Below are 26,520 nucleotides of genomic sequence, written 5' to 3' on the forward strand. Positions count from 1 at the left end.
AACGGTGCCAGGACATCTGCCCACTGCTCAGCTGGTAACTCCTCTCGCTCAGCTACTGGCTCGAACACAGTGAGATACGCCTCCACGTCGTCGGTCGTCGTCATCTTTTGTAAAGCCTTTTGTACTGCAGCCCGTGCGGAATGCTGGACAACCGGGTACCCTTGCAAACCAGTATGGGACCCCTCAGTAGTCGTAAGTATGCCGCCATAACGCCAGAAAACTTTTCCATCACCAGCTGGAACATGGCTCAGGACTCTTCCCGCTGTTGCTGGAGCATGGCTTGCTGCAGCTGCCGATCAGCCCGGGACTCTTCCTGCTGCTGGCGGAACCTCTCCTCCTGTTGCTGAAACATGGCTTGCTGCTAGCGGGACCTCTCCTCCTGCTGCTGGCGGGACCTCTCCTCCTGCTGCTGGCGGGACCTCTCCTCCTGCTGCTGGCGGGACCTCTCCTCCTGCTGCTGGAGCATGGCCTGCTGCTGCTGACGATTAGCTCTGGCCTCCTCTTGCAGGTATTTAATAAAGTCCTCCATCTTGGCTGTATCCTGCAATTTGCCTGCTGCTTTCACCCAGGCCATGCACTGTTGCAGGATGTAGTGCCCTGTAGAGACCGTGGTAGTGGGGTGCTGTGATGCAGTTCACGACAGTGACACCCAAAGTACAGTCCAAAACAGGTCTAGCCTTTATTTCAGCAGGAACAAAATAAAACAGCCTTCACATTCAGGCATCAAAAACAAAATAATATCCTACCCGTCAGGGTACTAACTAAACAATGGTTTTCTGACTCACCACTAACAAAACACTTTTTGTTGCTCCAGGCACAGAGGTCAAGGCTGCGTGCTCTCCAGCCTCCTTCCAGAGAGACAACACTTCCAGCTCTGCTGAGCGGCTTTATTAGCCTGATTGGGCTGTTCCCACCACCTGTGTCCAAGGTGCTGGACACAAACCTCAGCACTAAGGCCTTGCATAATAGCAAAACCTAGGGGAAACATACCGCCCATCCACAGTTAACCCCTTCAGTGTCTCACAATAGCTACGGATCAAAATTTGTTAAAAGCTATTCCACCACTTGCTTTTAATTAAATTGTTGACACAATTCAATAAAAAAGCATGAAAAAATGTATTCTGTATGTTAGCAGATTAAGAAGACACCAAACATGCACATGCTTCCTATATTTTAGAACTTTAGAACTTTAGTAGAGATGAGCGAACATACTCGTCCGAGCTTGATGCTCGTTCGAGCATTAGCCTACTCGAAACTGCTCGTTGCTCGGACGAATACTTTGCCCGCTCGAGAAAATGGCATCTCCCGCCGTTGTGATTTTTGGCGGCCAGAAACAGAGCCAATCACAAGCCAGGAGACTCTGCACTCCACCCAGCATGACGTGGTACCCTTACACGTCGATAGCAGTGGTTGGCTGGCCAGATCAGGTGACCCTGGAATAGACTAGTCCCTGCCCGTGCTGCTCGTATCATTCTCTGTCTGGATGGCGCTAGGGAGAGAGCTGCTGCTGGTCAGGGAAAGCGTTAGGGTGTTCTATTAGAATAGTAATAAGCAGGAGTGATTCTACAAGAACCCAACAGTCCTTCTTAGGGCTACAATAACGTTTTATTTTACTTTTTTTTGGTTTGCTTGTGGCTGGGCTTGCTGGCATTAGTAGTGCAGCTAGTACCATATTGTGAGGAATTTGCAGGGAGACTTACGACTGTTGTGTTTAGCTCTTAGTGACACACATATCCACCTTAAACACCGAAGTGGGACAATTTATTAGGGGTTTGATTAGAATTAGGCACAGTCTGCTGATTTATTTTTTTTTACCTTTATTTCTTTTTAGAGCTCAAAGTCATCTTGCAAAGCAGTGTGCTTTCAGTGTAGGCTAGAAAATAGCCATAGGAGAACCCCAACGGCTTACTTAGGCCTACAATAGCGTTATATTTTCCTTTTTTTTTGTTTGCTTGTGGCTGGGCTTGCTGGCATTAGTAGTGCAGCTAGTACCATATTGTGAGGAATTTGCTGGGAGACTTGCTACCGTTGTGTTTAGCTCTTAGTGAAACACATATTCACCTTAAACACCGAAGTGGGACAATTTATTAGGGGTTTGATTAGAATTAGGCAGAGGCTGCTGATTTTTTTTTTTTTTATCTTTATTTAATTTTATAGCTCAAACTCATCTTGCAAAGCAGTGTGCTTTCAGTGTAGGCTACAAAATAGCCATAGGAGAACCCCAACGGCTTACTTAGGCCTACAATAGCGTTATATATTCTTTCTTTTTTTTGTTTGCTTGTGGCTGGGCTTGCTGGCATTAGTAGTGCAGCTAGTAACATATTGTGAGGAATTTGCTGTGAGACCTGCGACCGTTGTGTTTAGCTGTTAGTGACACGCATATCCACCTCAAACACCGAAGTGGGACAATTTATTAGGGGTTTGATTAGAACTAGGCAGAGTCTGCTAATTTATTTTTTTTTACCTTTATTTCTTTTTATAGCTCAAAGTCATCTTGCAAAAAAAATTAGCTTTCAGTGTAGGCTAGAAAATAGCCATAGGAGAACCCCAACGACTTTCTTAGGCCTACAATAGCGTTAAATTTTCCTTTTTTTTGTTTGCTTGTGGCTGAGCTTGCTGGCATTAGTAGTGCAGCTAGTACCATATTGTGAGGAATTTGCTGGGAGACTTGCGACCGTTGTGTTTAGCTGTTAGTGACACGCATATCCACCTCAAACACCGAAGTGGGACAATTTATTAGGGGTTTGATTAGAATTAGGCAGAGTCTGCTGATTTATTTTTTTTTACCTTTATTTCTTTTTATAGCTCAAAGTCATCTTGCAAAGCAGTGTGCTTTCAGTGTAGGCTAGAAAATAGCCATAGGAGAACCTCAACGGCTTACTTAGGCCTACAATAGCGTTATATTTTCCTTTTTTTTGTTTGCTTGTGGCTGGGCTTGCTGGCATTAGTAGTGCAGCTAGTACCATATTGTGAGGAATTTGCAGGGAGACTTGCGACCGTTGTGTTTAGCTCTTAGTGACACGCATATCCACCTCAAACACCGAAGTGGGACAATTTATTAGGGGTTTGATTAGAATTAGGCAGAGTCTGCTGATTTATTTTTTTTTACCTTTATTTCTTTTTATAACTCAAAGTCATCAGGCACAGCACAATATCCAGTTGTGTGCTGTCAGTGTAGGTTAGAAACTAGCCATAGCAATAGGATAGCATCGTTTTGTTTAAAAAAAATTAAAAAATAAACACAAAAAAAAAAAATTTAAGTTTACACTTTAATTTGGAAAATGTTTAACCCGAGGGCTAGGGGTAGAGGACGAGGGCGTGGACGTGGGCGTCCAATTACTGCAGGGGTCAGAGGCCGTGGTCCTGGGCGGGGTGAGACACCACCTGCTGATGAGGGAGCAGGGGAACGCCTCAGAGCTACACTCCCTAGGTTCATCATGTCTCAAGTTACTGGGACTCGTGGTAGAGCACTGTTGAGGCCAGAACAGTGCGAAGAGGTGATGTCGTGGATTGCGGACAATGCTTCTAGCCATTTGTCCACCAGTCAGTCTTCCACGCAGTCCACCCATGTCACCGAAATCAGCACTCCTCCGGCTCCTCCACCTCAGCCTCCTTCCCCCCAGTCTGCCCCCTCCCAGCAAAATTTGGCATTTGAAGCGGCATACTCTGAGGAACTGTTTTCTGGACCCTTCCCACAGTCACAAACCACTTGTCCGGTTGCTGCTGAGCAATTTTCCGATGCCCAGGTTTTCCACCAGTCGCAGTCTGTGGGTGATGATGACATTATTGACGTAGTGGAAGAAGTGTGTAAAGAGGTGTCGGACGATGAGGAGACACGGTTGTCAGACAGTGGTGAAGTTGTTGTCAGGGCAGGAAGTCCGAGGGGGGAGCAGACTGAGGGATCGGAGGATGATGAGGTGACAGACCCAAGCTGGGTGGATAGGCCGGGTGAACACAGTGCTTCTGAGACGGAGGCGAGTCCTATAGCAGAACAGGTTGGAAGAGGCAGTGGTGGGGCCAGACGGAGAGGCAGGGCCAGAGCTGGTGCATCAGCGCCAAATGTTTCCCGTAGTCAAGCTCCCGTGGCGAGGGCTAGATTTTCAGAAGTCTGGAGGTTCTTTAAAGAAACACCGGATGACCGACGGACTGTGGTGTGCAACCTTTGCCAAACCAGGATCAGCAGGGGTTCCACAACTACTATCTTAAATACCACCAGTATGTGCAGGCATATGAATGCTAAACACCCCACTCAATGGCACCAAGCCCGTTCACCTCCGGCCGGGCACACCACTGCTATTTACCCTGTGTCATCAGCTAGTCAGCCTCCTGCCAAGAACCCAGGCTCAAACACCTCCCGTGCGAAAACCCCATCTTTGCCTCCACGATCCTCCACAGCATCCACCAGCGTTCAGCTCTCCATACCCCAGACGCTGGAGTGCAAAAGGAAGTATAGCGCAACGCACCCACACGCCCAAGCCCTCAACGTCCACATCTCCAAGTTGCTTAGCCTGGAGATGCTGCCCTATAGGCTGGTAGAGACCGAGGCCTTTCGAAACCTCATGGCGGTGGCCGCCCCTCGGTATTCGGTCCCGAGCCGCCACTACTTTTCCCGATGTGCCGTCCCAGCCCTGTACAAGCACGTGTCAGAGAACATCATCCGTGCCCTGACCAAGGTCCACCTGACCATGGACACGTGGACGAGTGCTGCCGGGTAGGGCCACTATATATCGCTGACGGCACATTGGGTTAACTTGGTGGAGGCTGGGACCGAGTCTGACCCTGGGGCTGGTCATATACTGCCGACGCCGAGGATTGCGGGGCCTACCTCGGTCCAGGTCTCAAAGGCCTACTATGCCTCCTCCTCCTACCACCCCTCCTCCTCCTCCTCTGAATTACCATCAGTGGGCATGGCGCCAGTCGGTAGCTCTAGGCACAGCAGCAGTGCCGTCGCTAAGCGACAGCAGGCGGTGCTCAAACTGCTGAGCCTAGGCGATAAAAGGCACACCGCCCAAGAGCTATTACAGGGCATCACGGCGTAGACCAATCTGTGGCTGGCACCGCTGAACCTGAAGCCAGGCATGGTTGTGTGTGACAACAGCCGTAACCTGGTGGCGGCTCTGCAACTCGGCAGACTGACACATGTGCCATGCCTGGCCCATGTGTTAAATCTCATAGTTCAGCGTTTCCTCAAGACATACCCCAATCTGTCTGATTTGCTCATGAAGGTGCGCCGCATCTGTGCGCATTTCAGGAAGTCCAGCACAGATGCTGCCACTCTCAGGGCAGCGCAGCGCTGCCTCCAACTGCCCGCTCACCGACTGTTGTGCGACGTGCCCACGAGGTGGAATTCAACATTAACCATGTTATCCAGAGTTTACCAGCAGCGCAGAGCGATTGTAGACTGCCAGATGTCAACTTCCACCAGAACTGGTAGTCAGGTCAGTCAGCTTCCTCAAGTCTGCAATGAGGAGTGGACGTGGATGTCTGATATCTGTCAGGTGCTGAGTAACTTTGAGGAGTCAACACAGATGGTCAGTGGCGATGCCGCCATCATCAGCCTCACCATCAAGCTGCTTGGCCTGGTGAAAAACTCTCTGGTCAGCATGAAGTCGGAAGCTTTGCGCTCGTCACAAGAGACGGGGGAAGAAGATTCCCTTGTTGATAGCCAAAGCACCCTTAGGTCTGTTTCTCAGCGCATATCGGAGGAGGATGAGGAGTAAGAGGAGGAGAATGTTGGCGAGACAGAAGAGGGGACCATTGTTGAGTCCTTCACTGTTCAGCGTGTATGGGCAGAAGAGGAGGAGTTGGAGGAGTTGGAGGAGGAGGAAATGGGCAGTCAGGCCAGTGAGGGGAGTGAATTCTTGCGCGTTGGGACTCTGGCGCATATGGCAGATTTCATGCTAGGCTGCCTATCCCGTGACCCTCGCGTTCAAAGAATTTATTCCAGCACCGATTACTGGGTATTCACTCTCCTGGACCCACGGTACAAGCAAAATCTTTCCACTCTCATCCCTGGAGAGGAAAGGATTGTGAGAATGCATGAATACCAGCAGGCCCTGGTGCACAAGCTGAAACAGTATTTCCCTTCTGACAGCGCTAGCGGCAGAGGGCGTACTTCTGCGGGACAAGTAGCAAGGGAGAGTAGGCGAGCAGGCAGCTTTTCCAGCACTGGCAGGGGTACGCTTTACAAGGCCTTTGCCAGTTTTATGTCACCCCAGCAAGACACTGTCACCTGTCCCCAGTCTCGGCAGAGTAGGGCTGATCTTTACAGAAAGATGGTGAGGGAGTACGTAGCTGACCATACCATCGTCCTAAATGATCACACAGCTCCCTACAACTACTGGGTTTCAAAGCTGGACATGTGGCACGAACTGGCGCTGTACGCCTTGGAGGTTCTTGCCTGCCCTGCCGCTAGCGTGTTGTCCGACCGGGTTTTCAGTGCAGCTGGTGGCATCATCACCGATAAGCGTACACGCCTGTCGACTGACAGCGCTGACAGGCTGACGCTTATTAAGATGAATAAAGCCTGGATTTCTCCGGATTTTCATTCTCCACCAGGTGAAAGAAGCTCAACCTGAATAATGTATGCACTCCTCCTCCTCATTGTCCTCCTTCTCCTCCTCTTTGTACACTAAAGCAGAGGAAACTGGCTATTTTTTGCCAGGGCCAACTGGCTCTAGCTATAGTACTCTATGTATTTAATTTTTCTGGAGGGCCACCTACCCGGTCCTCTGTTTTAATCAATTTTTGGGACTGCCACATACAGGCACTCAATCTATTTATTTTTTCTGGAGGACCACCTACCTGCTCCTCTGGTTTGAAAACTTTTTTGGACTGCTACATACAGGCACTATCCAAATTAAATTGTCTCTATAGCAGCCTCCACATGTCGTCTTCTTAGCTGGCTCCACACGTTGTCTCCATTGCTACCTCCACACATCATCGCCATAGTTGCCTCCAAAAGTCGTCCATGTAGCTGCCTCCATACATGGTCTCCTTATCAAATGAACTGTGTCAGGCAGAATTTTGGGTTATTTTCATGGATTCCACATCAAACTTGTTAACTTTGTCGCCACCCTGCTGTGTAATCCACAAAATATACTGGCAAACTTTTATCATTTACCGATATTATTTCAGCGCTTCTTGCACATCTGTTTACATTCCCCTCACCCGCCATAACCCTAACTTATAAGAACGCTACTACACTTGATCTTATACAAAAGGTTCTTAGAAGTGCTGTTTGGGGAGTAGCCGAGAGACAGGGGCTTGGATAGGCGAAAGCTCGCCTGGCAGCGGAGCGCCAGCTCCATCCCAAGATCCAACTAACATAGTTTTAACTGCAGCACCTTTAATCTACTACTAGTTCACTGCCTCCATACATCGTCCCCTTATCAAACGAGCTGTGTCAGGCAGAATTTTCAGGTGTTTCACCAGATACATAGTGGAACTCGGCCCATCTGTCGCCGCCATGCTGGAGACCTGAAGTTGCAATCATAGCAGGGCAATATGGATGCCCCATACTGTCGCTCTTAATCATGGAACCATTTCCGTAAAAACAATTAAAAATAGAACCACTATCCTATTCCATTATTCCTAGGTGAAATATTCATGACCCGGCCTGCTTTGAAAATTATAATTTTTTCAAAGTAAACGCTTCTGGCCCCCAGGCCCATTTTGGGTGGGGAGGAGCCGAGAGACAGGGGCTTGGACAGGCGAAGGCTCGTCTGGCAGTGGACCGCCAGCTCCATCCCAAGATTAGGCAGCCTCAGAGGCATCCATGCATGCTGCCCCTGCTGTTTCCTGTCCATTTTGCCTCCACGATCCTCCACAGCGTCCACCAATGTCTCATTTCAACTCTCTATACCCCAGACGCTGGAGCACGAGAGGATATGCAGCACATCATCCCCTTTCACCAGATACATAGTGGAACTCGGTCTATCTGTCGCCGCCATGCTGGAGACCTGAAGTTGCAATCATAGCAGCGCAATATGAATGCCCCATACTGTCGCTCTTAATCATGGAAGTCGCTCCATGGCTGCCTCCACATGTCGTCCCCTTATCAAAAGAGCTGTGTCAGGCTCATTTTTCGGGTGTTTCACCAGATACGTTATGGAACTTGGTCACTATGTCGCCACCATGCTGTGTTATCGACTAAATATACCGTCAACCTTTTGTTCACAGAGGAAATAATTTCAGCGCTTCTTGCTCACCTCCTTTGGTTCCTCTCTGCCACCCACTGGTTTGAAGCCTGAGTCCATTTAGGGTATGTCGCCATGCCACTCTCTAGCCTGCCGCTGCTGCCGCTGCCTCTGCATGCCGTCCCCTATAGTGTCAGGGTCAATTATTGGATGTTTTAGATGCTATCACTCTGTCACTCTGTCATGGCCATGCTGTTGCCCATAATTTTGGCATAATGGTGCGTTTAAGCAGCCTCAGAGGCATCCATGCATGCTGCCCCTGCTGTTTCCTGTCCATTTCCGTGGTGTTTCCATCCTTTTCTGAGGTTCCCAGGTGTTTGGCCAAGCTTCCCTGTGCAGAGCCTTGGTCCCCTTGAAAAATGCTCGAGTCTCCCATTGACTTCAATGGGGCTAGTTATTCGAGACGAGCACTCGAGCATCGGGAAAAGTTCGTCTCGAATAACGAGTACCCGAGCATTTTAGTGCTCGCTCATCTCTAAACTTTAGTATAAAAAACACCCTTTTCAACAAAACTCATTTGATTATGTGTCACCATATTTTAAAAGCTATAACTTTTTTATTCCTGAATAAACAGTAATAATAGAATTTGTTTATTGCAGGATGAGAGAACATTAACATGTGTACTTTTTGGGGGTAGATCAAACAATTTTATCACTTTTCAATACACTTTCTTAGTAGGTAGGAAGCATAAAAAAATTCCACATAATACCATAATATCTGGTTATCCAAAGTCACTACAAATTAGACAATGTTCATTTTATGTTTTCTTTAAATTTTTTATTTTGGGGTTTATTTTTAATTATTTAATTTTTTACATTTTGTTTTACTGTCTCACTAGGGGACTTACTTTTGGGTTACCTGTATCCTTTATACAATACATTACTGTATTTAGAGATGAGCGAACACTAAAATGCTCGGGTACTCGTTATTCGAGACGAACTTTTCCCGATGCTCGAGTGCTCGTCTCGAATAACGAACCCCATTGAAGTCAATGGGAGACTCGAGCATTTTTCAAGGGGACCAAGGCTCTGCACAGGGAAGCTTGGCCAAACACCTGGGAACCTCAGAAAAGGATGGAAACACCACGGAAATGGACAGGAAACAGCAGGGGCAGCATGCATGGATGCCTCTGAGGCTGCCTAATCGCACCATTATGCCAAAATTATGGGCAACAGCATGGCCATTACAGAGTGACAGAATGAAGCTAGATAGCATCTAAAACATCCAATAATTGACCCTGACACTATAGGGGACGGCATGCAGAGGCAGCGGCAGCAGCGGCAGGCTAGAGAGTGGCATGGCGACATACCCTAAATGGACTCAGGCTTCAAACCAATGGGTGGCAGAGAGGAACCAAAGGAGGTGAGCAAGAAGCGCTCAAATAATATCGCTACATGATAAAAGTTTCCCAGTATATTTTGTGGATTACACAGCAGGGTGGCGACAAAGTTAACATGGAATCCATGAAAACAACCCAAAATTCTGCCTGACACAGCTCGTTTGATAAGGGGACCATGTATGGAGGCAGTGAACTAGTAGTAGATTAAAGGTGCTGCAGTTAAAACTATGTTAGTTGGATCTTGGCATGGAGCTGGCGCTCCGCTGCCAGGCGAGCTTTCGCCAATCCAAGCCCCTGTCTCTAGGCTACTCCCCAAACAGCACTTCTAAGAACCTTTTGTATAAGATCAAGTGTAGTAGCGTTCTTATAAGTTTAGGATATGCCGGGTGAGGGGAATGTAAACAGATGCGCAAGAAGCGCTGAAATAATATCGGTAAATGATAAAAGTTTGCCAGTATATTTTGTGGATAACACAGCAGGGTGGCGACAAAGTTAACAACTTTGATGTGGAATCCATGAAAACAACCCAAATTTCTGCCTGACACACCTCGTTTGATAAAGGGACGATGTATGGAGGCAGCTATATGGACGACTTTTGGAGGTAGCAATGGAGACAACGTGTGGAGGCTGCTATGGAGACAATTTAATTTGGATAGTGCCTGTATGTGGCAGTCCCAAAAATTTTTCAAACCAGAGGAGCAGGTAGGTGGCCCTCCAGAAAAATGGAATAGATTGAGTGCCTGTATGTGGCAGTCCCAAAAAGTTTTCAAACCAGAGGAGCAGGTAGGTGGCCCTCCAGAAAAATGGAATAGATTGAGTGCCTGTATGTGGCAGTCCCAAAAAGTTTTCAAACCAGAGGAGCAGGTAGGTGGCCCTCCAGAAAAATGGAATAGATTGAGTGCCTGTATGTGGCAGTCCCAAAAAGTTTTCAAACCAGAGGAGCAGGTAGGTGGCCCTCCAGAAAAATGGAATAGATTGAGTGCCTGTATGTGGCAGTCCCAAAAAGTTTTCAAACCAGAGGAGCAGGTAGGTGGCCCTCCAGAAAAATGGAATAGATTGAGTGCCTGTATGTGGCAGTCCCAAAAAGTTTTCAAACCAGAGGAGCAGGTAGGTGGCCCTCCAGAAAAATGGAATAGATTGAGTGCCTGTATGTGGCACTCCCAAAAATTGTTTAAAACAGAGGACCGGGTCGGTGGCCCTCCAGAAAAATTGAATAGATTGAGTGCCTGTATGTGGCACTCCCAAAAATTGTTTAAAACAGAGGACCGGGTCGGTGGCCCTCCAGAAAAATTAAATGCATAAAGTACTATAGCTAGAGCCAGTGGGCCCTGTCAAAAAATAGCCAGTTTCCTCTGCTTTACTGTACAAAGAGGAGGAGAAGGAGGAAAATGAGGAGGAGGAGGAGTGGATCAATTATTCAGGTTGAGCTTCCTTCACCTGGTGGAGATTGGAAATTATGAGAAATCCAGGCTTTATTCATCTTAATAAGCGTCAGCCTGTCAGCGCTGTCAGTCGACAGGCGTGTACGCTTATCGGTGATGATGCCACCAGCTGCACTGAAAACCCGCTCGGACAAGACGCTAGCGGCAGGGCAGGCAAGAACCTCCAAGGCGTACAGCGCCAGTTCGTGCCACATGTCCAGCTTTGAAACCCAGTAGTTGTAGGGAGCTGTGTGATCATTTAGGACGATGGTATGGTCAGCTACGTACTCCCTCACCATCTTTCTGTAAAGATCAGCCCTACTCTGCCGAGACTGGGGACAGGTGACAGTGTCTTGCTGGGGCGACATAAAGCTGGCAAAAGCCTTGTAAAGCGTACCCTTGCCAGTGCTGGACAAGCTGCCTGCTCGCCTACTCTCCCTCGCTACTTGTCCCGCAGAACTACGCACTCTGCCGCTAGCGCTGTCAGAAGGGAAATACTGTTTCAGCTTGTGCACCAGGGCCTGCTGGTATTCATGCATTCTCACACTCCTTTCCTCTGCAGGGATGAGAGTGGAAAGATTTTGCTTGTACCGTGGGTCCAGGAGAGTGAACACCCAGTAATCGGTGCTGGAATAAATTCTTTGAACGCGAGGGTCACGGGATAGGCAGCCTAGCATGAAATCTGCCATATGCGCCAGAGTACCAACGCGTAAGAATTCACTCCCCTCACTGGCCTGACTGTCCATTTCCTCCTCCTCCAACTCCTCCAACTCCTCTTCTTCTGCCCATACACGCTGAACAGTGAAGGACTCAACAATGGTCCCCTCTTGTGTCTCGCCAACATTCTCCTCCTCTTCCTCCTCATCCTCCTCCATCTCCACCTCCTCCGATATGCGCTGAGAAACAGACCTGAGGGTGCTTTGGCTATCAACAAGGGAATCTTCTTCCCCCGTCTCTTGTGACGAGCGCAAAGCTTCCGACTTCATGCTGATCAGAGAGTTTTTCAACAGGCCAAGCAGCGGGATGGTGAGGCTGATGATGGCGGCATCGCCACTGACCATCTGTGTTGACTCCTCAAAGTTACTCAGCACCTGACAGATATCAGACATCCACGTCCACTCCTCATTGTAGACTTGAGGAAGCTGACTGACCTGACTACCAGTTCTGGTGGAAGTTGACATCTGGCAGTCTACAATCGCTCGGCGCTGCTGGTAAACTCTGGATAACATGGTCAGTGTTGAATTCCACCTCGTGGGCACGTCGCACAACAGTCGGTGAGCGGGCAGTTGGAGGCGGCGCTGCGCTGCCCTGAGAGTGGCAGCATCTGTGCTGGACTTCCTGAAATGCGCACAGATGCGGCGCACCTTCGTGAGCAAATCAGACAGATTGGGGTATGTCTTGAGGAAACGCTGAACTATCAGATTTAACACATGGGCCAGGCATAGCACATGTGTCAGTCTGCCGAGTTGCAGAGCCGCCACCAGGTTACGGCCGTTGTCACACACAACCATGCCTGGCTTCAGGTTCAGCGGTGCCAGCCACAGATCAGTCTGCGCCGTGATGCCCTGTAATAGCTCTTGGGCGGTGTGCCTTTTATCGCCTAGGCTCAGCAGTTTGAGCACCGCCTGCTGTCGCTTAGCGACGGCACTGCTGCTGTGCCTAGAGCTACCGACTGATGGCGCCGTGCCCACGGATGGTAGTTCGGAGGAGGAGGTGGAGGAGGGGTGGGAGGAGGAGGAGGCATAGTAGGCCTGAAACACCTGGACCGAGGTAGGCCCCGCAATCCTCGGCGTCGGCAGTATATGACCAGCCGCAGGGTCAGACTCGCTCCCAGCCTCCACCAAGTTAACCCAATGTGCCGTCAGCGATATATAGTGGCCCTGCCCGGCAGCACTCGTCCACGTGTCCGTGGTCAGGTGGACCTTGTCAGAAACGGCGTTGGTCAGGGCACGGATGATGTTGTCTGACACGTGCTGGTGCAGGGCTGGGACGGCACATCGGGAAAAGTAGTGGCAGCTGGGGACCGAATACCGAGGGGCGGCCGCCGCCATGAGGTTGCGAAAGGCCTCGGTCTCTACTAGCCTATAGGGCAGCATCTCCAGGCTAAGCAATCTGGAGATGTGCACATTAAGGGCTTGGGCGTGCGGGTGGGTTGCACTATATTTGCGTTTCCGCTCCAGCGTCTGGGGTATGGAGAGCTGAACGCTGGTGGATGCTGTGGAGGATCGTGGAGGCGACGATGGGGTTTTTGTGGCAGGGTCCTGGGCAGGGGGCTGACTATCAGCTGACACAGGGGAAGGAGCAGTGGTGTGCACGGCCGGAGGTGAACGGGCTTGTTGCCACTGAGTGGGGTGTTTAGCATTCATATGCCTGCGCATACTGGTTGTAGTTAAGCTAGTAGTGGTGGAACCCCTGCTGAGCCCGGTTTGGCAAATGTTGCACACCACAGTCCGTCGGTCATCCGGTGTTTCCTTAAAGAACCTCCAGACTTCTGAAGATCTAGCCCTCGCCGCAAGAGCCCTCGCCACGGGAGCTTCACTTGTTGACACATTTGGCGCTGATGCACCAGCTCTGGCCCTGCCTCTCCGTCTGGCCCCACCACTGCCTCTTCCAACCTGTTCTGGTCGAGGACTCTCCTCCGTCTCAGAAGCACTGTGTTCACCCGGCCTCTCAACCCAGCTTGGGTCTGTCACCTCATAATCCTCCGATCCCTCAGTCTGCTCCCCCCTCGGACTTCCTGCCCTGACAACAACTTCCCCACTGTCTGACAACCGTGTCTCCTCATCGTCGGACACCTCTTTACACACTTCCACTACGTCAAGAAGGTCATCATCACCCACAGACTGTGACTGGTGGAAAACCTGGGCATCGGAAAATTGCTCAGCAGCAACCGGACAAGTGGTTTGTGACTGTGGGAAGGGTCCAGAAAACAGTTCCTCAGAGTATGCCGGTTCAAATGCCAAATTTTCCTGGGAGGGGGCAGACTGGGGGGGAGGAGGCTGAGGTGCAGGAGCTGGAGGAGTGGCGATTTCGGTGACATGGGTGGACTGCGTGGAAGACTGACTGGTGGACAAATTGCTCGAAGCATTGTCAGCAATCCATGACATCACCTGTTCGCACTGTTCTGGCCTCAACAGTGCTCTACCACGAGTCCCAGTAACTTCAGACATGAACCTAGGGAGTGTAGCTCTGCGGCGTTCCCCTGCTCCCTCATAAGCAGGTGGTGTCTCACCCCGCCCAGGACCACGGCCTCTGACCCCTGCAGTAGTTGGACGCCCACGTCCCCGCCCTCGTCCTCTACCCCTAGCCCTCGGGTTAAACATTTTTAAAATGAGAGTTATAACTTTAATTTTTTTTTAACTTTTTTTTGTGTTTTTTTGTTTTTTTTTGTGTTTTTTAGTTTTTAAAACCAAACAATGCTATCCTATAGCTATGGCTATTTTCTAGCCAAGTATGAAAGCACACTACTATGCCAGATGAGATGACACTGAGTTATTAAACAAAATAAACGTAAAATAAAAAAGGACAAATGGCAGACTGTGCCTAATTGAAATCCAACCCCTACTAAATTTTCCCACTTCGGTCTTTGCAATGGATATGTGCGTCACTAAGCGCAAAACACAGCGGTCGCAAGTCTCACTACAAATTGCTCACAATTGGCTAGTAGATGCACTGCAGCAAGTACAGCCACCAGCAGATCAACCAGAAATCAAATATATAACGCTACTGTAGGCGCAAGTAAGCCGTTTGGATTCTCCTATGGCTATTTTCTAGCCAAGTATGAAAGCACACTAATATGCCAGATGAGATGACACTGAGTTATTAAACAAAATAAACGTAAAATAAAAAAGGACAAATGGCAGACTGTGTCTAATTGAAATCCAACCCCTACTAAATTTTCCCACTTCGGTCTTTGCAATGGATATGTGCGTCACTAAGCGCAAAACACAGCGGTCGCAAGTCTCACTACAAATTGCTCACAATTGGCTAGTAGATGCACTGCAGCAAGTACAGCCACCAGCAGATCAACCAGAAATCAAATATATAACGCTACTGTAGGCGCAAGTAAGCCGTTTGGATTCTCCTATGGCTATTTTCTAGCCAAGTATGAAAGCACACTAATATGCCAGATGAGATGACACTGAGTTATTAAACAAAATAAACGTAAAATAAAAAAGGACAAATGGCAGACTGTGCCTAATTGAAATCCAACCCCTACTAAATTTTCCCACTTCGGTCTTTGCAATGGATATGTGCGTCACTAAGCGCAAAACACAGCGGTCGCAAGTCTCACTACAAATTGCTCACAATTGGCTAGTAGATGCACTGCAGCAAGTACAGCCACCAGCAGATCAACCAGAAATCAAATATATAACGCTACTGTAGGCGCAAGTAAGCCGTTTGGATTCTCCTATGGCTATTTTCTAGCCAAGTATGAAAGCACACTAATATGCCAGATGAGATGACACTGAGTTATTAAACAAAATAAACGTAAAATAAAAAAGGACAAATGGCAGACTGTGCCTAATTGAAATCCAACCCCTACTAAATTTTCCCACTTCGGTCTTTGCAATGGATATGTGCGCCACTAAGCGCAAAACACAGCGGTCGCAAGTCTCACTACAAATTGCTCACAATTGGCTAGTAGATGCACTGCAGCAAGTACAGCCACCAGCAAATCAACCAGAAATCAAATATATAACGCTACTGTAGGCGCAAGTAAGCCGTTTGGATTCTCCTATGGCTATTTTCTAGCCAAGTATGAAAGCACACTAATATGCCAGATGAGATGACACTGAGTTATTAAACAAAATAAACGTAAAATAAAAAAGGACAAATGGCAGACTGTGCCGAATTGAAATCCAACCCCTACTAAATTTTCCCACTTTGGTGTTTGAGGTGGATATGTGTGCCACTAAGAGCTAAACACAACGGTAGCAAGTCCCCCTGCTAATTCCTCACAAAATGGTACTAGATGCAAATAAAAAAAAAAAAAGTATAACGTTATTGTAGCCCTAAGAAGGGCTGTTGGGTTCTTGGAGAATCACTCCTGCCTAACACTATTCTAATAGAACACCCTAACGCTTTCCCTGACCAGCAGCAGCTCTCTCCCTAGCGGCATCCAGACACAGAATGATCCGAGCAGCGCGGGCAGCGGCTAGTCTATCCCAGGGTCACCTGATCTGGCCAGCCAACCACTGCTATCGACGTGTAAGGGTACCACGCCATGCTGGGTGGAGTGCAGAGTCTCCTGGCTTGTGATTGGCTCTGTTTCTGGCCGCCAAAAAGCAAAACGGCGGGAGCTGCCATTTTCTCGAGCGGGCGAAGTATTCACCCGCACAACGAGCAGTTTCGAGTACGCTAATGCTCGACCGAGCATCAAGCTCGGACGAGCATGTTCGCTCATCTCTAACTGTATTGCATCTGTCAGTATTACACTGACAGTGTGCCTATTAGACCCAATTTTAGACTGTTGTCTAAATAGGCCTCCGTACATGAATGTCACATATGTATTGTTCAAGGATCATGCTTCCATGACAACCCTCAGCACTCTGCAACTGCATTCTTGGGGGAGGGTGGGGCAATGAAAGCGGGAACCACTAATTAGGACGTGCATGCTTGTAGTGTGGTGGCAAAGGGTAAATATATCAGAAGTGAGGATACCCAATGGGGCAGATTTGTTGAACTTTTTGACCTAAGTGACCTCAGAATAAACATTTGTGGTTCAGCAGGAAACGCCAGTGCGCCAAAAAATTATCAAAAGTTATCTGAAATAAACGAGACTTAGTAAAAGATGTTGCAAAGAAGAACTAAACAGTCCTAACCTCCTAAATGCCTCCTAAAAATCTTCCAGCATTGGACGACAGGTTCCAATTGCCATTTCTCTGCTGATTTTAAAAATGCCTTTGTCAGGATTCTGAATCATTTCAGTTGTTTATAATAGTTTATTTTACATTACCTGGTTCCCTGCCAGCAGAATGTGGGGAGGGGGCAGCTGCAGCCTGTGTGTGCCTGTGTCTCCTCATGCAGTCTTCCTCTCCTCCTTACCATTCCCCTCCCTCCCCTGACTGCTCAATTTGCATGGCATGAAATGGGAGGACTGGAATGGAGCTGATATGGAGGGAGAATGATATGGAGGAGAGGAGACAGACACAGGCACACACAGGCTGCAGCTGCCCCCTCCCCGCACTAACAAATGCTGCTGGCAGGGAGTCAGGTAATGTAAAATAAACTATCCTAAACTACTGAAATGATTGAGAATGCTGCCACAAGGATTTTTAAAATCAGCAGAGCATAGGCTATTGGAAGCTGACACCAGCTAAAAATCACATTCTTGGTGACAAGTTCGCTACAATGACCTAAGGACTTACCAAATATTACCAAAACTTACATTGAAGACATAACATAAAACACACCCCACTTCCCTAGACATAAAAGTCTATTATTTCTCATCTATCCACCAGTATTTGCATCTCTATTGACAATTTGACATGCTTGTGCAGCGCTGCGTAATCTGTGTGCGCTATATAAATAAAGAATTATTATTATTATTATTATTATTCTGCACTCTTTTCTCCTCATTTTCAGGTTCAAGCACCAATGATTGTATATTTTTAACCTACAAAGAAATGGCTGTTGGACATTCTAATGGAATCTCTTGGAAGAATTAATATTTTCATACAAAATACGACTGGTATTGACATGACATTCAATATCCTTGATAGGTCATTTCGTTCTGAGGATAAGTGAACATAACCCTTTCATGTTTCAATCTTATCTCCATACGGCTTCCCCACCCAATATCTCTCATTTAATGAAATATTCTGTGATATTCTAAACCTGCCCGGTCCCTCATTTACATACTGGTCCGCCTATGCCTCCCGTGTCACTTCAAAGGGTTTCACAGTATCAAAGATATTCATCTATATAATAGAATTAAATGCTGAAGTGAGAAAATCACCCAGACCTTACAATTGTCAATACAAAGCGTATTCAACATGCATGAAAATTATTAATTTCACAACACATGAATTGCCCACCATGGCTACAGGAAAAAATGATGTCATCCCTACAAAATGATGATATTTAATTAAGCATTTTGCTAGCAAAGTTTTCTTATTGTATTTTACAGTTTCAAAGTAATTGCACAGATTCATTTATATACTGTATAACATTAGGCAACTTAGCATGAAGATGCTGATGTCAGCAAAATTGTGGTGTCACTAAATTGAAGGCAATTGCGAATTGTTCAGAGCTTTTTATATCTCAGCAGTGCAGCTGCATGATCTTCAGCTTTTAAATAAAAGGCAATGGTGCATCAATCATACAAGGTTACCTTTCTAGTAGTTGTTAAAGGGTAATTATATTCACCATTTCTTTTTGCATTGAGTGTATGAACAATGCTTTGGTGCAAGTGCGTGGAGGGTCAGAAACCCCCTCGGGCTAAATGTATAAATAAAAGGTGATTTCTTTAAATCTGGCTTGCATTTTGTGGAGGAAGGGGAAAACACAGGACTGATTTACTAATATTTTATCTGACATCTATCAGAACTGAGCAGGGATGTAGTTACTGGATTAATCATAGGCCTGGCAGGAAAAGTACATGGGGCTCCCATATTACCTATGTAAACTAATAAATATTATAATAGATAATGACACAACCAACCAGACCCAAATATGGAATATATTGCCAATATTTCTTCTGCTTTTGCAATACATCTTTATTAGAGATGAGCGAGTATACTCGTCCGAGCTTGATGTTCGTTAGAGTATTAGCATACTCGGACCGGCTCGTTGCTTGGACGAGTATCTCGCCGGCTCAAGATTGAGCATTTACTTAACAAAACACAGTGAAGAAAAGTGAAGAATACAATTAAAACAGTGAACACAGTGAACACAGGATCATTTAAGTGAAGAACACATTGAAAGAACACAGTGAAGAACACATTGCAGTTGTTCCGTACATCTGCTAACTTATCCAAAGACATGCATGCCGAACGGTGTTCTTCCCAATAGTATATGAAGAACAATATGTTCTTCACATACTATTGTGGAGAACAATATGTTCTTCACATACTATTGTGAAGAACACCGTTCTGCACCGTTTTCAGTGAAAACATCTGCAAACATCTGCAATGTGTTCTTCTTTAGTGTTCTTTCAATGTGTTCTTTCAGTGAAAAATGCTCGAGTCTCCCATTGACTTCAATGGGGTTTGTTATTCGATACGAGCACTCGAGCATCGGGAAAAGTTTGACCCGAGTAACGAGCACTCGAGCATTTTAGTGCTCACTCATCTCTAATCTTAATGCTGTGTCCCTGAATATACTTACAGCATTTGTCCACTAGATGATAACTATTCCCCACACTGGGCTCCTAAATAAAAAATTTTAACTGTTATTTTAAAGTGAAGCATACTGGTTTACCTGAGACTAAAGAAATAGAGAGAAGGTATAGACAGGGTAAAATTATTATTGGAGCCTTTGGAGCAAGAAGATTTGAATAAGTTACTGCTTTAATTGCTTTGTTGGAACTTTGCAATAAATGAGAGGGTTTTGGTTTGCACTCTGAGCACTTGGTCTCTAAAAGCTTCGCCATCACTGCCCTATACTATAAAGTGCTGTCTGCAGATAGGACACTATGTACAATATGCTAAGCTACGCCTACTCTATAACATGTTGCCTGTAGATAGAACACTATGTTCAATATGCTTATAGCATGCTGTCTGCAGATAGGCCCCTATACAATCTGCTAGATTCCTCTTACTCTATAACATGGTGCCTTCAGACACGACACTGTATACAATATACTCAGTTTCTCCTGCTCTATAATGTGCTGCCTGCTGATAGGAAACTACGTACAAACTCCTATTTCTTCATAACCTGCTGTCTGCAGATAGGACTGTATAATAATAATTCCTTTATTTATATAGCACACACAAATTACACAGTGCTGCACAGAGCTGCCAAATCAGTCCGTATCCCAAATGGGGATCACAATCTAATCAGCCTATCAGTGTGTTTTGGAGTGTGGGAGGAAACCAGAGGACCAAGAGGAAACCCACACAAACACGGAGAGAACGTAAAAAATCTTTGTAGATGTTGACCTTGATGGGACTTGAACCCAGGGTTTTTACCTCATGATAGTTTCTCCTGAAACATTCAATCTCTGACTTCTATTTTTTAAATCAGATGATCAGATTTTTTATTGATAAATACATACCTACATATATTTTCTACATTTTCATACAAACAAAACATAAGTACACACAATCTTTAGCTTCTACTTGGTGTTACTCAGGTTTGATGCCTCTTTAAAAGCGGCTCTTGATAGGAACAGCCCTATTTATTTCACCGATAGTTTTAATGATAAATTGATAAATCACTAGAACAATAACACAAGAACTTTATTATCAATTAAAAAGAGCAATAGTAAAGTGACACTGACAAATCTGAGCTACACAACAATAAGGTAAGGCCAGGTAACAATGCTAAATTCTAAAGCCAGGTAACAATGCTAAATCCAGTAGCTACCATACCAATAAAAGCAATGTCTCTTTACATTTATCTGGACAACTGTAACCTTTGCATGTGAAATCTCATACTTTGCAATATTTGACCTTCAACTCCACAATGCGTAACCTTCAACCCAGGCAACTTCTGGCCATGTCCTTACACTCCAGAATCCATTTGATTTAGTGTCATTTTTGAAAGCGTAGCTCAATGTGTTTACTAGATATTGCCAAGTACATAGGTCAAAAATCTCTGGATCAGGTTTACAATTTGAATCCTAACCTGTATTTCTTTATGTTTTCTTGAGGAACAAAACTGGTACAATGAAATATGATTCGCTCCAATTTCTTTGCTCTTTTTTCAGAACTAATCTTAGAAATTGATGACCTCTATATTTTGGTATCAGAGATTTATTCTACAAATGTGCAGCGGCCATGGAAACCTCCAAAAATTATCTACAGTTCTACATCCAGCTAGATAAAGAAATTATATACAAATATATATCTATAAATCTAGAACATAAATTTAAAAATAGATAAATGTAAATGCAGGAGGTCCCCGACTTAAGAACACCCGACTTACAAACGACCCCTACTTACAAACAGACCTCTGGATGTTGGTAATTTACTCTACTTTATCCTTTGGCTACAATTATCTGCTGTAACGGTTATCAAAGGTATCTGCAATTAAGCTTATGACAACCCAACATTTTTAAAATCCAATTGTCACAGAGACCCCCAAAAGTTTGCCTGGAGCTACATTTATCACAAAAATGAAAGGGGGCAAAATGAAGTACCACACGTCAGAGAGGCATATCGTATATCAAGACAGAGGGACGTGTTATAGGTACTAATACTGTACACTAATTGAGTAACAATAAGAAATCTTTATTTGGAGTTGGAGGCAGGAGGATTGGGCCGGTCATGTGACTTCGCGGCGGGTGCATGCGCGGTCCCCGCGCACGGACGCCGCACCATTCCATTCCAGCTCCACACAGGTGAGCAAAAAGTACCTCTTTCCTATATAAAGATCACATTTCATCCAGAGCCGCATACCCCTGAGGAAGCCACCAGGCTCGGTGGCGGAACGCGTGGGGAGCCAGCCCCCATCTACCCCATACATGGTGATATGATATTTTTCCATTTGTCTTTGCCTCGCACATGATATATGAATTTATTCTATGTTATATCCACACTGTAATATCATAGATTCATCTTTATTTGCCAGGCACAGTCCACTACTTTATCAGATTTCAGGGTAGTTGGGATCGCAACCTTCATGCTTTATTGCTGCATATGACCACATGGTTGCCTATAGCAACAAGTGCTTATTCTTTTGCACATCATACGTTTTTGCTGCTATATTGAGACATAGCACTGGACAGTGCTTTTTAATTGTTTTCATCGGTTTGGAATACACAATTGTTCTATGTAAACACTAATAAAGATTTCTTATTGTTACTCAATTTGTGTACAGTATTAGTACCTATAACACGTCCCTCTGTCTTGATATACGATGGAGCTACATTTATATAATATACATGCAACATCCCCCACCGGGGCCTAGCCTTTTCTTGGGGCCTGGAGTCAGCCGGGGCCCGCAGTACCTGAGTGGCTGGCAGTTGCGGCCTAGGCACGCTAGTGTCATGGTGCTTGGTATGGGGAACCGGAGGGCTGTCCTACAGCCTGGCAGGTCTCCAGCAGGGTGGTGTTGGCAAGAAATGATGAGGGAGAGGCTGCTATAGCGGTTCTCCCTGGGGCAACCCTTTGGTGTCTAGAGTATGAGTCTCTGTGTGGTGGACAGGGTGCCTGTACAGTTACAGTTACAGGAACAGTAGCAACATGCCTTAACAGAATGGTAGAATGCTGGAGATGCAGTTGGAGGGAGCCACAGGATGGATCATCAGCCTGGATGCAATGGCAGGATGGAAGGTAGCTGTGTCCTAGTAGGATGCTTCAGCTTGTCCTGGGTTGCTTCAGATATCACCATTGAAGGTAGGACGATACCCCTTTCCTCTCACTGACTAACTCACTATACTCTTCAGGCAGGGAGCTGAGCTCTCCTTCTCTGGTCTGGTGTGCTGGCTGCACTGACTCCTCTGAGTCTTTAATCTGAGAGAGTGAACTCTCTCCTCACACTGGACTCTCTTCTGAGAGAGAACTGACTTCTAGAAGTTTCCTGACCAGGGGTTTTGTTACTCCCACTGGTCAGGTGGTGGCTACTCCTCCAATTACATCTCAGCTCACATAAACAAAGTATGAACACATGTGATTGGCTGACACATATTACATCACATTTAGAATTAACTCCTGCCTTACCAGGCAGACTCTACCACTGCAGTGCTCATCTGTGTTATGTAGTGACATGCTGTGGGGCTGATCAGACCCTACACAGGCTGCAAGCTACATGGTGGGACGTATTCACAAGCACTCCTCTGCCTTGCATCGGCGAGGGTGTTGCATACAGTTCTGACATACATGCGAATTCAACTTAAGAACACACCTACAGAACCTATCTTGTATATAACCTGGGGACTGTCTATAGTATTTTAGGATCAGAACTTGATTGTGTCTTATCTTCAGTAGGTGGGAAGGCTTGTAGTGTCTCATATTAATAGGCAGGACCATGGATTCAATTTAAGGGAGCTAAAGTGAAAGAGATGGGATGGTTAAGGTGGAGACAGGCATCTTATGTGCCAAAATGAGAATATGAAGCACTTTAGAAAGAGAAAAGACAGGTCCAGAGGTCAGATTCCCCCCTCTGAAGTGGACCACAATGTTTCATGTATATGAAATATAGACAGACCAATCTTGGTATTGCAAAGACCCATAGCAGTGCTAAAAGAGGACCACCAAGAACCTATCGTTCTTAAAGCAGTAAACAGAGGGTACATGAAATCCCAAGCAGCTAGAAAGGGGCACTACAGTTCACAGGAAGTGTTACACTCACACTTTGGGTGTCCAGTTGCCGCTCTGTAATTTGGCTTTAAGAACTGTTACACTGTCTCAACCTCCATCCTGCTCCCTCAGCACCTCCTCACTCAATTCCTGTGTTCAGGGAGAAGGAAGGAAGGTGAGACCGTGTAGCAGTCTGTAAAGCCACATCATAGAGAGGCTAGGGTAGCCACTTTAGCTTATTAGCATAATTTTAAAAGTTGGTTTTAGAAAGGAAGAAGACCATGGATAACAAATATAAAAAGATTACCACAGCCACTGTGTCTGGATCTATGAGTAAGTGTCAATGGTTTATCATGATTAATTTTGATGGTAAATTTACGATCCAAAACCTAGAATGTCTTTCATAATTGAGGTAACACAAAAAAACACAAAAAAGTAAAACAAAAGCAAACATAAGCTATGGACATGTGTGGATTGCATATTGGTTCCAAACATTCTGGATCTGCACTGTAGTAGTAGAGCCCTTCTGCTCGCTGTCTGTCACCACTTACATCGTACCATTAATCGTGTGACACGCTTATATCAAACCATTCATTAGTCTTTATTTTTATGACGGTTAGAGATGAGCGAACATGCTCGTCCGAGCTTGATGCTCGGTCGAGCATTAGGGTACTCGAAACTGCTCGTTGCTCGGACGAATACTTTGCCCGCTCGAGAAAATGGCAGCTCCCGCCGTTTTGCTTTTTGGCGGCCAGAAACAGAGCCAATCACAAGCCAGGAGACTCTGCACTCCACCCAGCATGACGTGGTACCCTTACACGTCGATAGCAGTGGTTGGCTGGCCAGATCAGGTGACCCTGGGATAGACTAGCCGCTGGCCGCGCTGCTCGGATCATTCTGTCTCTGGATGCCGCTAGGGAGAGAGCTGCTGCTGGTCAGGGAAAGCGTTAGGGTGTTCTATTAGCTTACTGTTAGGCAGGAGTGATTCTCAAAGAACCCAACAGCCCTTCTTAGGGCTACAATAACGTTCTACTTTTTTTATTTTAATTTGCATCTTTTACCATTTTGTGAGGAATTAGCAGGGGGACTTGCTACCGTTGTGTTTAGCTCTTAGTGGCACACATATCCATAGCAAAGACCGAAGTGGGAAAATTCAGTAGGGGTTGGATTTCTATTAGGCAATAACTCAGTGTCATCTCATCTGGCATAGTAGTGTGCTTCCTTTGATACTTGGCTAGAAAATAGCCATAGGAGAATACAAACAGCTTCTTGAAGCCTACAGTAGCGTTCTATATATTTGATTTCTGGTTGATCTGCTGGTGGCTTTAGTTTCTGCAGTGCATGTACTTGCCAATTCTGAGCAATTTGTAGTGAGACTTGCGACCGCTGTGTTCTGCGCTTAGTGGCGCACATATCCATAGCAAAGGCTGAAGTGGGAAAATTCAGTAGGGGTTGGATTTCTATTAGGCACTAACTCAGTGTCATCTCATCTGGCATAGTAGTGTGCTTCCTTTGATACTTGGCTAGAAAATAGCCATAGGAGAATACAAATAGCTTCTTGAAGCCTACAGTAGCGTTCTATATATTTGATTTCTGGTTGATCTGCTGGTGGCTTTAGTTTCTGCAGTGCATGTACTTGCCAATTCTGAGCAATTTGTAGTGAGACTTGCGACCGCTGTGTTCTGCGCTTAGTGGCGCACATATCCATAGCAAAGGCTGAAGTGGGAAAATTCAGTAGGGGTTGGATTTCTATTAGGCAATAACTCAGTGTCATCTCATCTGGCATAGTAGTGTGCTTCCTTTGATACTTGGCTAGAAAATAGCCATAGGAGAATACAAATAGCTTCTTGAAGCCTACAGTAGCGTTCTATATATTTGATTTCTGGTTGATCTGCTGGTGGCTTTAGTTTCTGCAGTGCATGTACTTGCCAATTCTGAGCAATTTGTAGTGAGACTTGCGACCGCTGTGTTCTGCGCTTAGTGGCGCACATATCCATAGCAAAGGCTGAAGTGGGAAAATTCAGTAGGGGTTGGATTTCTATTAGGCAATAACTCAGTGTCATCTCATCTGGCATAGTAGTGTGCTTCCTTTGATACTTGGCTAGAAAATAGCCATAGGAGAATACAAATAGCTTCTTGAAGCCTACAGTAGCGTTCTATATATTTGATTTCTGGTTGATCTGCTGGTGGCTTTAGTTTCTGCAGTGCATGTACTTGCCAATTCTGAGCAATTTGTAGTGAGACTTGCGACCGCTGTGTTCTGCGCTTAGTGGCGCACATATCCATAGCAAAGGCTGAAGTGGCAAAATTCAGTAGGGGTTGGATTTCTATTAGGCAATAACTCAGTGTCATCTCATCTGGCATAGTAGTGTGCTTCCTTTGATACTTGGCTAGAAAATAGCCATAGCAATAGGATAGGATTGTTTGGTTCTAAAAACTCAAAAAAAAACAAAAAACACAAAAAAAAACAAAAAACACAAAAAAACACAAAAAAAAAAAAAAAAAAAGTAAAAAAAAAAAAAAAGTTATAACTCTCATTTTAAAAATGTTTAACCCCAGGGCTAGGGGTAGAGGACGAGGGCGGGGACGTGGGCGTCCAACTACTGCAGGGGTCAGAGGCCGTGGTCCTGGGCGGGGTGAGACACCACCTGCTGATGAGGGAGCAGGGGAACGCCGCAGAGCTACACTCCCTAGGTTCATGTCTGAAGTTACTGGGACTCGTGGTAGAGCACTGTTGAGGCCAGAACAGTGCGAACAGGTGATGTCGTGGATTGCTGACAATGCTTCGAGCAATTTGTCCACCACCAGTCAGTCTTCCACGCAGTCCACCCATGTCACCGAAATCCCCACTCCTCCAGCTCCTGCACCTCAGCCTCCTCCCCCCCAGTCTGCCCCCTCCCAGGAAAATTTGCCATTTGAACCGGCATACTCTGAGGAACTGTTTTCTGGACCCTTCCCACAGTCACAAACCACTTGTCCGGTTGCTGCTGAGCAATTTTCCGATGCCCAGGTTTTCCACCAGTCACAGTCTGTGGGTGATGATGACCTTCTTGACGTAGTGGAAGTGTGTAAAGAGGTGTCCGACGATGAGGAGACACGGTTGTCAGACAGTGGGGAAGTTGTTGTCAGGGCAGGAAGTCCGAGGGGGGAGCAGA

Source organism: Engystomops pustulosus, chromosome 7 (genome assembly GCF_040894005.1).
Source record: "Engystomops pustulosus chromosome 7, aEngPut4.maternal, whole genome shotgun sequence".
Taxonomy (NCBI): Eukaryota; Metazoa; Chordata; class Amphibia; order Anura; family Leptodactylidae; genus Engystomops; species Engystomops pustulosus.